Source organism: Magnolia sinica, chromosome 12 (assembly GCF_029962835.1).
Source record: "Magnolia sinica isolate HGM2019 chromosome 12, MsV1, whole genome shotgun sequence".
NCBI classification, from domain to species: Eukaryota; Viridiplantae; Streptophyta; class Magnoliopsida; order Magnoliales; family Magnoliaceae; genus Magnolia; species Magnolia sinica.
The window spans coordinates 45,256,270-45,269,979 of NC_080584.1; the positions used below are offsets into that span (position 1 = coordinate 45,256,270).

Sequence of the window (13,710 nt, forward strand, 5' to 3'; positions counted from 1 at the left end):
CCATGGGTTTGGGATAGCCCATGGGATATCCAGCAGGGTGTTTGGATGGTCACAAATGGATGGGTTTGCATCTCCACTGCTTCTCATGGTGTGCCCCACTCACTGCTTTATAGCTGCCTCAAAACAACTTCATAGCTGAATGTAGGCAGGTGAAAATGATGGAGGGAGTAGATATCTCATTGATATCTTGGTGGGCCCTACACAGGGGTGAAAACCTATATCTCGGGATTGGCGGAATCCAAGTGTTGTTTACGAGGGTGCGGTGGAATGGTTTTTATCCCGCCGTCCCAAACAGAAAAGGGGATGGGATGTTAACAGTATAACCCTCGTAAAACGTCTTTATCCCATATCCAGCGCCCGGCCAAATACGCCCTTAGGGGGTGTTTGGCTCATGGGATTGGGAAGGATTAGGTGGGATGGGATTCAAAAAAACATAATTATTACACATGGCAGGGATTGTCTCCTGATATCATGGGATAAGCTTAATTCCATTCTATTATTGTAATACGGTGGTACATTGAATGGATATACCCACCATCATTTGAAACTATTGAGAATAACACGTATTATATCCAAAACGTTCATTTATTTTGTAACCTCATTTTATGGCATGAGCCTAAAAATGAGGCAGATTGAAAACTTATGTGGCCCCAAAGAAGTTTTTAATGGTAGGTATTCAATCCCCACTCCTTTTTATGGTGGGGTCCACTTGAGCTTTAGATCTACCTGATTTTTTGGCCCATGCTCTAAAATGATCTTGAAAAATGGGTGGACGGTGTGGATATAGCCCACACATCATGGTGGGACCTACACAACTTGCTAACATTGAGTGTAATTGGCACGAGACCCAATGCAATTCCATCTAATCTAATTCCAAGCTTTTCCATTCATCCCAAACATTGAGTGGAATTGGCATGGGACCAAGTGCAATTCCATCCCACCTAATTCCATCTAATACCATGCACCAAACGCCCCCTTCATGTTGCAAGAACATTGTCCCATGGGGACACAGCTGAGAGCGGACGGTCATATCAGGGGCTTTGAGGGGCCAACCGTGATATATGTGTTTATCAACGTTGTCTATCAAAATTTGATAGATCATTTTAGGGCATAGGCCAAAAATAGAGTCAGATCCAAGACTCAATTGGACCACACCACATGAATTAGTGGGGATTTAAAGCCTACCATTGAAAACTTCTTGGGGGCTACAGAAGTTTTGGACCAAGATGGTATTAATGTTTTCTGAGCAAGTTGGATGACAAAGAAACATCATGGTGGGCCATAAGATATTTTCAACGGTAGGAGTTTAATCCCCAATTCTTCATGTGGTGTTGTCTACTTGAGCCTCAGATAGGCCTCCTTTTATTTCTAATTTCCTAAAGTTAATTATCAAAATAGATGAACGTAATGGATCAAAGATATAGATCACGGTGGGCCCACAGAGCCCCTGGAATGATCGTCCTTAGCTACGGACGCGTACCTCTTGGTGGGGTAGTATGGAAACAGATTGGCTACTCCTAGGGGTGTACATCAAGTCGAACCGAGTCGAGCTCGGCTTGGTCCTCGAGCCTGACTGGCCAGCTCGGCTCGATTTGGTCAGCAGCTCGAACTAGTTAGAGCCGAGTTCGAGCCAAAATCGAACTGAGTTCGCCATTGCAGCATTTTCACAAACACCTGGACTGCACATTCAAAATCTCACTGTATTTGAGATAGCAGAAATAGTTTTACAGGTATTTTATCAAACACCTTCTAAGTAACATAAAAATCAAGAAAAAAAAAAAAAAAAGGTATTGGTTTCATATACATACCTTCCTTGCCACCAGCCACACTTCTTTGAGTCATTCATCAAACACTTGGTGAGTAACATCATTATCAAAGTAACCGAGTCACTCAACTGGTTCGATCCAAGTTTGATTCGAGCTAGGTTCGATCCGAGTCAAGTCGAGCTGGGGCTAGCTCGAACTCATTTTTTAGCTCAAAAAATCAGCTCAACTCGGCTCGAACTCAGTTTTGAACCAAGTCGAGTCAAGCGAGCTAACCGAGCTAGCTCGGTTCATGTACATCTCTAGCTACTCCCCCTGCCACCAACCAATGGCTGGTGGTCAGTGCTCTGTGGGCCCCACCATGATGCATGTGTTTCATCCATGTCGTCCATCAACTTTTATAGATCATTTTATGGTATGAGACAAAAATGAGGTATATCCCAATCTCAAGTGGACCACATTACAGGAAACAATGTTGAATGAACGTCAACCATTAAAAACTTTTTAGGGGCCACAAAAGTTTTAGATCAAGCTAATCTTTGTTTTTTTATCCTTCATTTTGGGTCTGTATGACCTAATCAATAGATTGGATGTCAAATAAACAGTACAGTGGACCTCAGAAGGATTTTAACGGTGGATATCCAATCACTATTGTTTTCCCGTGGTGTGGTCCACCTGAGATTTATATTTCTCTCATTTTTGGGATCAAGACATAAAAGGATCCGTAAAAATGGATGAAACGTCACCAAGTTTCATGGGCCCCAACATGATGTATGTTTTGTATCCAAGCCTTCCATACATTTGGAGAGATCATTTTAAGGCAAGATCCAAAGAATGAGTTAAATCTAAAGCTCCACTGGACCCCAGCACAGAAAACGGTGGGGACAGTGACGCCCACCATTAAAAACTTCTAAAGACCACAAAAGTTTTAGATCAAGCTGATATTTTTGTTTTCCCTTCTTTCATGTCTTTTTTAACTTTTGAACAGGTTGGATTTCAAATAAACATTATGGTGGGCCTTAGGATATTTTCAACGGTGGGAATCACTCTCCCCACTGTTTTCTGTGGTGGGGTCCACCAAAACTTTTTATCTACATAATTCTTTGTCTCATACCCTAAAATGATATCTGAAAATGGATGTACGGTGTGGATACGACACATACATCATAGTGGGCCACATAACTTAGTGACTTCATCAGTAACTGACTCGCTACTCAACCTGTTTAGTGTCTAATCCGCGTCCGCGGCCGAACCTGGCCGGCAAGGAAGTACGCGGATTTCAAATAGCCTTTCCCAGGAAGTTCTTGCCCGCTGGGACCCAGATGTAGCCACTATGATGTGTGTGAGAAATTCACCCCGTCCATCCGTTTTAAGAATTCATTTTTAGGATATAAGATCAAAATTGAGAAAGATCCACCACTTAACTGGGCCGTACTAAAGGAAGAGGTAGTTAGGAAAATTCCTACCATTGAAACCGCCCTGGGATCGACAGTGATGTTTACATGTCATCTATACTGTTCGTAAAGTTATTCCTACCGTGATGAACTGAATAAACAAAAATAAACAGGATTCAAAACTTCCGTAGACCCACGAGTATTTCAACTGTGGACGTTCAATTCTCACGTTTTCGGCTCACTTGAGCATTGGGTCCGTTTCATTTTTTCCCTTATGTCTTAAAATGAACTCACAAAACGGATGGACAGGGTGGATTTCTCACAAACATCACAGTGGGCCTCGTCTAGGTTCCCAGCGCAGGAAATCCGCATCAGCAAGGCCTTTGGCAGGAAGTTCCTGCGCTGTAAACTTACGTGGGGCCACCGTGATGTTTTTTAGAAATATGCTCCCTTCTTACGTTCTGTGAGTTCATTTTAAGAGATTAGATCAAAATTGACAGGATCCAAGACTCAAGTGGGCTGTATTAAAGAGAAAGGCAGTTAGGGAAATTTCTACCGTTGAAACCTCCCTGGGTTCGACAGTGATGTTTACGTGCCATCCAAACCGTTAGTAAAGTCATTCCTACAGGGACGAATTAAAAACACAAACATCACAGTAGACCCCACCTGGGTTCCCAGTGGAGGAAGCCTCTCGCGGGAAAACCGCGTCCAGCAAGGAAACTCCCGAAAAGAAACTGGAAACGGACCGGCCACTCCCCTTGCTCTGTGTGCCCACCATGATGTATGTGTTTCATCCACGCCGATCATTTTAGGGCTTGATCCAAAAAATGAGAGGGATATAAAGCTCAGGTGGACCACACCTTGATTGGATATCCACCATTAAAATCCTCCTAAGGCCCACTGTACTGTTTATTTGAAATCCAATCTGTTGATTAGGTCATAAAGACCTTGATGAAGGGTAAAACAAAGATCAGCTTGATCCAGAACTTTTATGGCACCCTGAAAGTTGTTAATGGTCTACGTTCAATCAATACTGTTTCCTGTAACTTGGTCAACTTGAGATTTGGATATACCTCAATTTTGGGCTCATACCATAAAATGATCTAGAAAAATAGATGGACAGCATGGATGAAATAAATACATCACTTGTGGACCCAATGAGCACCGACCACTAGCCATCGGCTGGTGGAGTAGCAGCCAATCCGTTTCCAAAGAAACTCACGTCCGGTTTGAACTGTACTCAGAACTTCTATTAATGTAAAGGACCCGGAACTTCTACTAATGTAAAGGGACCCGGATTGCGTGATGAGTCACTGTGGGTTCCACCGTGCTGTATGTGTCTTATCTATGCCCGGCATCTGTTTTACCATCTCATTTTAGGGCATGAGCCCAAAATAGAAGCATATTCAAAGCTCAGGTGGGACCCACCGTAGGAAACAATGGTGACTGAATGCCCACCATTTAAAAATTTATCGATGGTTACAAAAGTTTTGGATCAAGCTGATATTTGTGTTTAAACTTTAAACAGGTCTTTGTAACCTAATCAAAACGTTGGATAGAAAATAAACATTACGGTGTGCCCCGGCAAATTTTTAAGGGTAAGTGTTGAATCGTTACTGTTTTCTGTGGTACGGGAGTTCCAACGGGGGAAAGCCCTTCACAGGAAGTTGGTGCTCTGGTAAGCCAGGTCCACTGTGATGTTTGGCGAGAAATCGACCTCTCCTACGCATTTTGCGATATCATTTTAAGCGGCAGGCATTTGTTTCCCCACTTTTTCACTTTCGTATGACGGGACGCGGATTAGCCATGGACAGGTTGAGTAGCGTGACTTCCTACTGAAGCGAAGTCACCAGGTTTCGTGGCCCTAGTATGATATATGTGTTGTATCCACGTTGTCCATCCATTCGGAGATATCATTTTAGGGCATAAGCCAAATAATGAGGCAGATACAAAGCTGTTTTGGACCCCCATCATAGAAAACAGCGGGGAGAATGATGCCCACAGTCGAGACGTTCACGATGCCTACCATGATTTTATTTGAAATCCAACCAGTTCAAAAGTTAACACAAACACGGAAGAATGGACCTTTAGAAGTTTTTAATGGTGGGCGTTGCTCTCCCAAGTGTTTTCTGAGCTTTGGATTTGACTCATTTTGTTGCTCTTACACCTGACATGAACACGGGAGGACGCGGATTCACCGCCAAAGCCTTTAGCAAGGAGTTCCTGTACAGGGATCCTGGGTGAGGCCCATTGAGATGTTTGTGAGAAATCTATTCCGTCCATCTGTTTTGCGAGCTCATTTTACAACGTGTGGCCAAAAATTAGGTGTATCCAACATTCAAGTACGACAGACTAGAGTAAACAGTGGAAATTTAGCGAGCACCATTGAAGCATTCTTATGGCCATAAATTTTTTGTATCAGACTATATTTTTGGTGTTTTCACTTCACCCTCATTGAGAATGACCTTAAAAAGGGATTGGATAGCATATAAACATCAACCTAGATGTCAGGAAGGTTTTAACGATAGAATTTCTTTCCAAAATTTTCCCTTTAGTGTGACACTCTTAGCTTTGTATTCACCTCCTTTTGGTCGAACCTAATAAAATGATCTAGCAAAATGGATGGATGGTAGATTTCTCACAAACATCTTGGTGGGCCCCACCCAGCATTCTTGCGTAGTAACTTCCTATGAAAGCCTTTTGCAGGATATCCGCGTCCCCAAATGGATAGACGGCATGGATACAAAATATACATCATACATCATGGTAGGGCCCATAGAACTTGGTGATGTCACTAGCCAGTCTCACTACTCAACCTTTCAGTAGCTAATCCGCATCTCGTATGACCGGCTTCGTGAATTTCTCACAAGCATCACGGTGGACCCCTAGGGGTGTACATTGAGTTGAACTGAGTCAAGCTGGCCTCAACTCGACTCGGCTTGAACACTGGCTGACCTCAGCTCGAACTCGGCTCAGCTCGGTCCTCAAGCTTGACTGGCCAGCTAGCTCAGTTTGGTCAATAGCTTGGGCCGAGTTCGAGCCAAGATCAAGCCGAGTTTGTCATTGAGGCATTTCCACAAACTCATGAACTGCAACTTCACAATCCCACTGTTTGTAAAACAGAGGCAATGGTTTTACAGGTGTTTTATCAAACACCTTCTAAGTAACATAAAACCAAAAAAAAAAAAAAAAAAAAAGAGAAAAAAAGGTATTTGTTTAATGTACATACCTTGCTAGCCACCGACCAAACCTACCTTGCTACCAGCCACATTTGGTTGAGTCATTTTATCAAATAGTTGGTGAGCAACAGCAATGGCAAAGTAACCGAGTCACCAAACTGGTTCGATCCGAGTTCGATTCGAGCTGGATTTAAGCTGGATTCGATCCGAGTCGAGTCAAGCTGGGGCCTGCTCGAACTCGGCTCGAACGCAGCTTCAAACCGAGTCGAATCCAGCTTTTTCGAGTCGGAGCTAGCTCGGTTCGTGTACACCCCAACCCCACCTAGCTTCCCAGCAGCAACTTACTGCGAAAGAAATCCGCGTACGTGGGAAGGATACAGGGTATATATTAGTCGCAGAAAAGGTAAGTCGTAAATCAATCTTTTCTTCTCCTTCCTTTCTAGAGAGCTTTTCTTCTCCTCCTCCCTTCCTTAGAGAGCTTACCACAAACATGGCCTGTGATCACACCACAAGTTATAAGATTTCCGGCAAAATAAAGATAAGTGATGAAACTCAAGAACCAATCGCAGCCATCGAAATTCGTCGAAAGAAGAAGCATCAACTGCTAGAACTGTCCGGAGATGATCTCACTTTTACAGTTGCCGCTGAAACGGAGATTCTGACCAGAACAGATGACCAGCTTACTCAATCCGCAGAACCTTCAGCTCTTCATTCCGACGATGCTTTCCGACCTAGATTTACGTTCCTGTACACTTGGAAACTTGAAAGAATCCATTGCCGTCTCTCTCCATTCTATGGTAGAAGAGGTGTTTAGAAAGGGACGTTACTCGCTGCAAGTTGTCTTGGAGATTGAAGATATTACGTCAGATTTCTACGATGAAGATGAAGTGATCCATCAGGCTACTGCAGACTCGATGGGCATGGATGGGGAGAGTGGAGGATTCGGGGGACGCCTGCTTCAAGATCATCGATTGAGGAGGCTTTGAGAACAGAGAAGGTCGGAGACAGAGACTGGATGGAGATTTGTAGAATTTGTTTGGATGAGTTTCGTGATGGTATGGAAGTCAAGTGCATGCCGTGTTCTCATGTTTTTCATGGAGCTTGCATTACTTAGTGGTTGGAGCAGAGTAACATGTGTCCCTTGTGCTGGGTTAGGGTATAAGATGGAGGATAGACACTGTTCTTTATTTTTCTTTTCCATTTTTAATATTTTTTTATTGTTTCGTTTGTTTTTCTGATGCTATATTTTGTATTTGAAACTAAATTTGAAAGGATGGAATCAGAATAATTATATTATGATTTAAGTCAGTAATTTTTGGGGCTATTTGAATTTGGGAGTGAATAAGGTGGGGCCTGACTGTGGGCCCCACCTCGATTTATATACTCATGTCGTCCATCCTTTTTGCCCGGTCATTTTAGTGCATTAGCCCTAAAATGAAACAGATCCAATTCTCAATGGACCATACCATAGGAAATAGTGGCGAATGCTAGTATTAAAAACTTCCTAAAGCTCACTTTAATGTTTTTGTAATGTTTAATTGACATCCAACATATTGATAAGGTCACATGAATTTGAATGAAGGGGAAAAATAGCAGCATGATCTAAAACTTTTGTAGCCCATTAATACTCAATCACCACTATTTTTTATGGTATGGTCTACTTGAGAATTGAATTTGCTTCATTTTTGAGCTCCCGCTATAAAATAATCCGGAAACTATATGGACAATGTGGATATAAAACGTATGCATCGATCAAGGTGAATATGTGCGTCAAGGTGGGCCCCACAGTAAGAGCTGCACCCATATGCATCAAGGTGGTCTCCACAGTAAGGGCTGCACCCATATGCATCAAGGTGGTCTCCACAGTAAGGGCTGCACTGTCTTGGGTGAGGTAGGGGATGCACCTAATCCACTCCCTTTGAATTTACCATGTGCTCAATTTATTGATGGATACATCAATCTGATTTAACATGTTTGTGTTCAATTTTTTTTTAACCCATTAATAAATTTGTCGAGTCCAGGTCTCCTCTTTTGGGACCCAGTTTAATTCGGGTCAGGTCGGGTTTAAGTCACATGACCCGATTAAAATAGAGTTGGGTCTTGCCTATTCTATCTAAATTTATTGATAGCATACCGGCTTAATTAATTTGCACCTTCATTACTACCTAAGTCTAGATCTAGTAAGGCACCCATCACGTAAAGGGAGATGGAAACTAGACATGGTTAAGGCATAACGTTGATCAGACTGGGGTTTCTAGTCTTGATGCTAGTGCTTAAAATCTTAGGATTTGGGCAGTGTTAATGTCCTCTCATGTTTCCCCTTCATCCATGTCCGTGTGATCCTATGAATAGTTTGGACAATAAATAAATATCACCGCTAGCCATAGGAAGGCTTTAACAATGGACGTCAGTATCCCGCCATTTCCTGTGGTATGGCCACTTGAGCTTTATATATTCTTCAATTTTGGGCCCATGCCCTAATAGGATTGGGTAAAATGGGATGGCATGGATAAGACACGTACATTATGGTGGGCCACAGAGAGTTTATATATCCCATGTATGTATGCTATTTCCAAGTAATTCCTACGTGCCTATGTATCATCATCTTTTGCATCCAGAATATCAAAGCCTTTTCCCTAAACATTTGCAACACATTAAATGGATCCTTTATACAATCGGCAGGTAGTTGTTATTTGTTACGCATGAAATCAAACAAGATCGTTCATATCACTTGTCACTGCCCATTTACAAATTGGGCTACCAACACACCCGATCGAAGACTTGCAGGGCATCCAAAGATATGGCCACAACCATATATTAAAGAACATACAAGTTCAGAAAATCCTAGCTTTCCTGTATGGACAGACCAGCCGGTCGAATGTGGATCATTGTGTATTTGTGTTGAAGTCTGCGGCTTTCCAACTTTTGGGCTATGGCCCATCCACAGAGAACCAAGCACAAGCGGTCTAGATCATAGTTTAAAAACTCAAAAACTCAACTCAATTTCTAGCAGGGTTGGGTTAATTTGAGTTTTTTACTTAAATCTATGTTACAATAATTAATTTTAAAATATTTAGGGCGGAGGAAAAAATTTTAATTTGTTGGGTAGATATTAAATAATGAAAAAAGAAAAGCACAAAACACAGCTTAACTGTTCATTACACCAATGGTAGGTTATGCCACTCAAAGAAAGAGATTGATGTTTGAATCGGGTCTAGTTTTTTAGCCGACTCAATGAGTTTTATAGATTTCCAACTGAGTCAGGGTTGGCAGCATGTTTCTAAGATACTCAACTGGAAATGTTACTGTCACTGAGTTTTAGAACTATGATCCCGATCTCATGCAAAAACCAACATTTAGGGTTTTACAGAAAGGACAAATATTCTACTTCCACACTGCAACAATAGAAACTCTCTTTGGTCATAAGACAAAACAAAACCCAAATTGAGATTTGACGCCTTCAATCGATATCATATGCTTAACACACCTTGGTTAAAAATGTCATAAGCAATTTCATTGCCTATACTTGTGTTGCTACCTCGGATACATAATTCAGTCACGTGTATATTTGCAGGCATGCTAAAGCTGACTGTGCAGCTTAATTCCAATTGAGCAACTTTGAACTCAAGAGCTGAGATAGGCCGATGCGACAAAATTAAGCATATATGACTAAGATCTGAGGAGACCGGTTGCCTATTCAGCCATTGGCAAGATATTTAAAACGATCAAGCAATTATTAGAGGGTAGGATTCGTCCTCTGAGAATGGGTTGCACCTTGCCTTCCTTGAGAGAGGGACTATTCAAATTATTATTTTTTTTTAAAAAGCAAACAAAAAGGAAACACTTACAGTCAACTGCAGGGAGTTAACTACAAAGAACATTTCTGAAAGAAGAATTGCTTGTATTGCAATGGAAATCATCTGACGTATGAGTATAGACTTCAATTACAGTTAAGGATTACAACTACTGGATTACTGTTACTCCTAATGTAAGATTAGACTATTGGGTACGCTAAGGAATGTAAAGAACGGTTTATGTTAAGGAACATAAAGGATAATTGAAATATAGAATTGATTTGTTTGACTGAGTTGGTATGAGACATTTTTCTTCATTAAACTCCTTTGCTATTTATACATCACCAAGCGATAGGTATCTTGATGCTTCTTCTCACATTCAGTCAATTATAGCAATTGTTTCGACACTACTCTATCTTCTGGATCCTTATTGGACACCTGTCTTGGTAACCATCTTAGCATCGTCTTTCTCTCGACCACTTCCTGCTTTCAAATTTCTCGGTAACGCTCTGTGTGTGGATGACATGTAACACTCCTTGATTAACGCCATCTATAATTCCGTAAACAGTGCTCGAAATATCCTTACAAATCTTATGTATGTTATATATCTTCGTTCAATGATGCGTGCCCCTTCCTAATTGGTTGTTTTAGGAACGGTAAAAAATATAGTACAACATTTCCCCCCATGTCGCTTCGCCTTTGGTAAAAAGGTGAAAGTGGCGGTGGTCCGTTGTTCAATGCAATAAATATGATTGACCTCTCTTCCACGTGTCAACTCTCTATTGTTTTTCTCGACCGAGATGAAAATTGAATGACTATTTTCCTCCTTTTTCATGTTTGTCATTGTGGTATATTTCACACAATTGAATCGTACAAGGAGTCATGATTTTATATATATATATATATATATATATATATATATATATATATATATATATATATATATATATATATATATATGCAATTTTGAATCACTTTTAAACTTTTCTTTTCTACAACTCTTGCTCTTTAGGTCTCTTCTTCCTTGTCTGAAATCTTTTGTTATTGTCATGCCTTCTTCTTCATCTTCTCAACCTCCAATCTTCCATCAGGAAGACTTCTTGAGAGAGCTAGACACTCTTTCTTCTAGGTTCATCAGTGACATCTTCACTATCCCTATGGAAATAGATAAGGCATATCTTAGGCTCAGACTAGCCTTCCATCCTAAGATTATCCATGAGCAAATTCGAACAGTGAAATAATTCTTCCCAGACTGCTCAGGTGAAAAACTTCTTATTAAATCCGATTCCATTTCAGACCTTGTGAACACCTTTAAAGCCTTAAGATCTTGGTCGAGACCAATGAGAGGATGGGCTGAATAGTACAACCATGTATCTGAACAACATGATGATACATGAAAATAGGTTGGCATCTACGAATACATCAGTCTCTTTTTGCATTAATATACGACAAACAACTCCCTCATCGCTGCAGCTTTAGCTTTTTGGAGCTGATCGACCAACACCTAGCTCTTTAGATGCGGTCCCATAAGTTTGATGGTCATGGATATCTAATCTTTCACTCATCTTCTCCCTTTCAGTGATCTAGTCTATCTTAGCTTCACCCAGGACGGCGAGTGCTACTTCGTCTTTCCAGACAAGAATGACAAAGCTTATTCCAATTGTATGCTACTCCATTGCAAGACCCTTGCCACTGTTGACAATTAGGAGCACACGACATTTTTATTGATTTAGATTTTCCATTATTTACTCTACGTGAGTGTTGTGCAGATCACAAAAGAGTGTCCACTTGGCCGAGGTGTTAGCCCAAGGACGACAACTAGTTCTTACTCCATTTGTGCTTGGTCATCCATATCGCAATATGTATGGAGCAACTATTGGTTTTTACCACAATGGAGGGCCTTTATAGCTTCTTTAGATCCGGCTTTGTAAATATTTTTATCCTACCTTTGTAAATCCTATTATTCCCTACCATTCTTATACTTCCTTCAGCCAACGCAACATCCTTTACCCTAAGTCCACTCATTTATTTGTAAACTATATGAGCTACTTCTTCTCTCTTGGCTTAAATAAGCCCTAATTGTTCTTTTTATCCTTTTAACAATAAAGAATTTGACCCCGCTTGGTTCACAGAGGAATATGGTACAACCAATGTTAGGATGGCTAAACTCGGAGACAAAGCTCGGGAGAGTTATCTCATTTAAAAGAGATCTCCCCTACGACGACAACGTGAAGACATGTGTCAATGTTAAAGCTGGGGTCGAATAGTACTATCCCAATCTTCTTGCTCTTCAATTCGGCTTAGCTCAATGCATTCCTTACTCATTCACCCATAGAACTTGTAATCAACCTCCAAACCATCATTTGCTTGTGGATTCAGTTGGCAGTTTCTAAATTCTCCACAACAACTTTGAAGCAGTGAGTTCTACTTTCGAACCTCCTCTCTTCCCTAGTTGTCCTCATTAGATGCTCACTTTCTATAAATGGTGAAAGAATTATTCTGAGCTATTGGTTATTGAATCTAACAAACTCATCATCGCCCGACTCTTTCTAGATTCCAAGGCCTCAATCTTCCTTATGAGATCCGCCAACCTTTCACTAAAATCTTCCTCATCTTTGAGCACGTGTACTCCCCTCTATCTTGGAACTGCCTTGGGATTACCAGCTTTGTTAAATGTATCCCATGATTATGCATTTTCGGCTAGCATGTCAAAGTAATCCCAGGCATCTTCCGGTTCCTTGCTCATAAATTCGCCATTGCACATCATCTCTACAAATTGACGCATATTTTAATTCAATCCGTCATTTAAAAAAAAGAAGAGTTAATTGTCCACCAAATCTCATAGCCATGGTGTGGGCATGTGAGAAGTAAGTCCTTGAATTGTTCCCAATACTCGAAAAAAGTTTCATCTCTTTTTTTGGGAGAAGTTCATTATATCTCATCTGAGAGTGTTGGTTTTATATGCCAGTAAGAACTTTTTAAGGAACTCATAGGTCATTTTGGCCCATGTGCCAATGGATCTCGGTTTTAAGGAGTGAAGCCATGATTTAGCCTTCCCCTTTGGAGAGAATGGAAATAATTTTAGTCTAATCATATCAGAAGGAACATTGTTAAAGTATATGGTCATAACAATCTCTTCAAATTCTTTCATGTGTAAATATGGATTTCCGAATCAAGTCCATTAAATTTAGAGAGTAATTGGATCATCCTTGGTTTGAAGTCCACGTTTCCTGTATTGGTTGAAAAAATCATGCTGGAAGGTGTACTTGTTCTCGCCGGTTACAAATAATCATGTAAAGTTCGAACTGGTGGAACTTGGTGTATATCATTCTCATCACGCACCATCCTAACCGGTGTGTTCCACGTCGGATTCTCATCAAAGTATTGTTCAGTTTTGGACATAGTTCTAGATTGTGTTTCAGGAGTATTTAGATGTTTTCTAACTCGTCAATGGATTGTGAGCTCGTCAACTAAATCTCCATCACTCAGAAGTCTCAATGTATGGTCTCTTACCCACTTGGGCATGAGCCACACAAAAATCTAATTCTAACCCTAAGTCCTAAGTCATACAACAATTATG

General features: G+C 40.9%; 1 non-coding gene across 1 annotated transcript; it reads left to right on the forward strand.

Moving 5' to 3' along the window:
- Positions 1–12,972: 12,972 nt before the first annotated feature.
- Positions 12,973–13,080, forward strand: LOC131222089 (small nucleolar RNA R71). Its single transcript, XR_009159797.1, has one exon. It is a non-coding gene; the product is annotated as a small nucleolar RNA R71 (small nucleolar RNA).
- Positions 13,081–13,710: the final 630 nt, after the last annotated feature.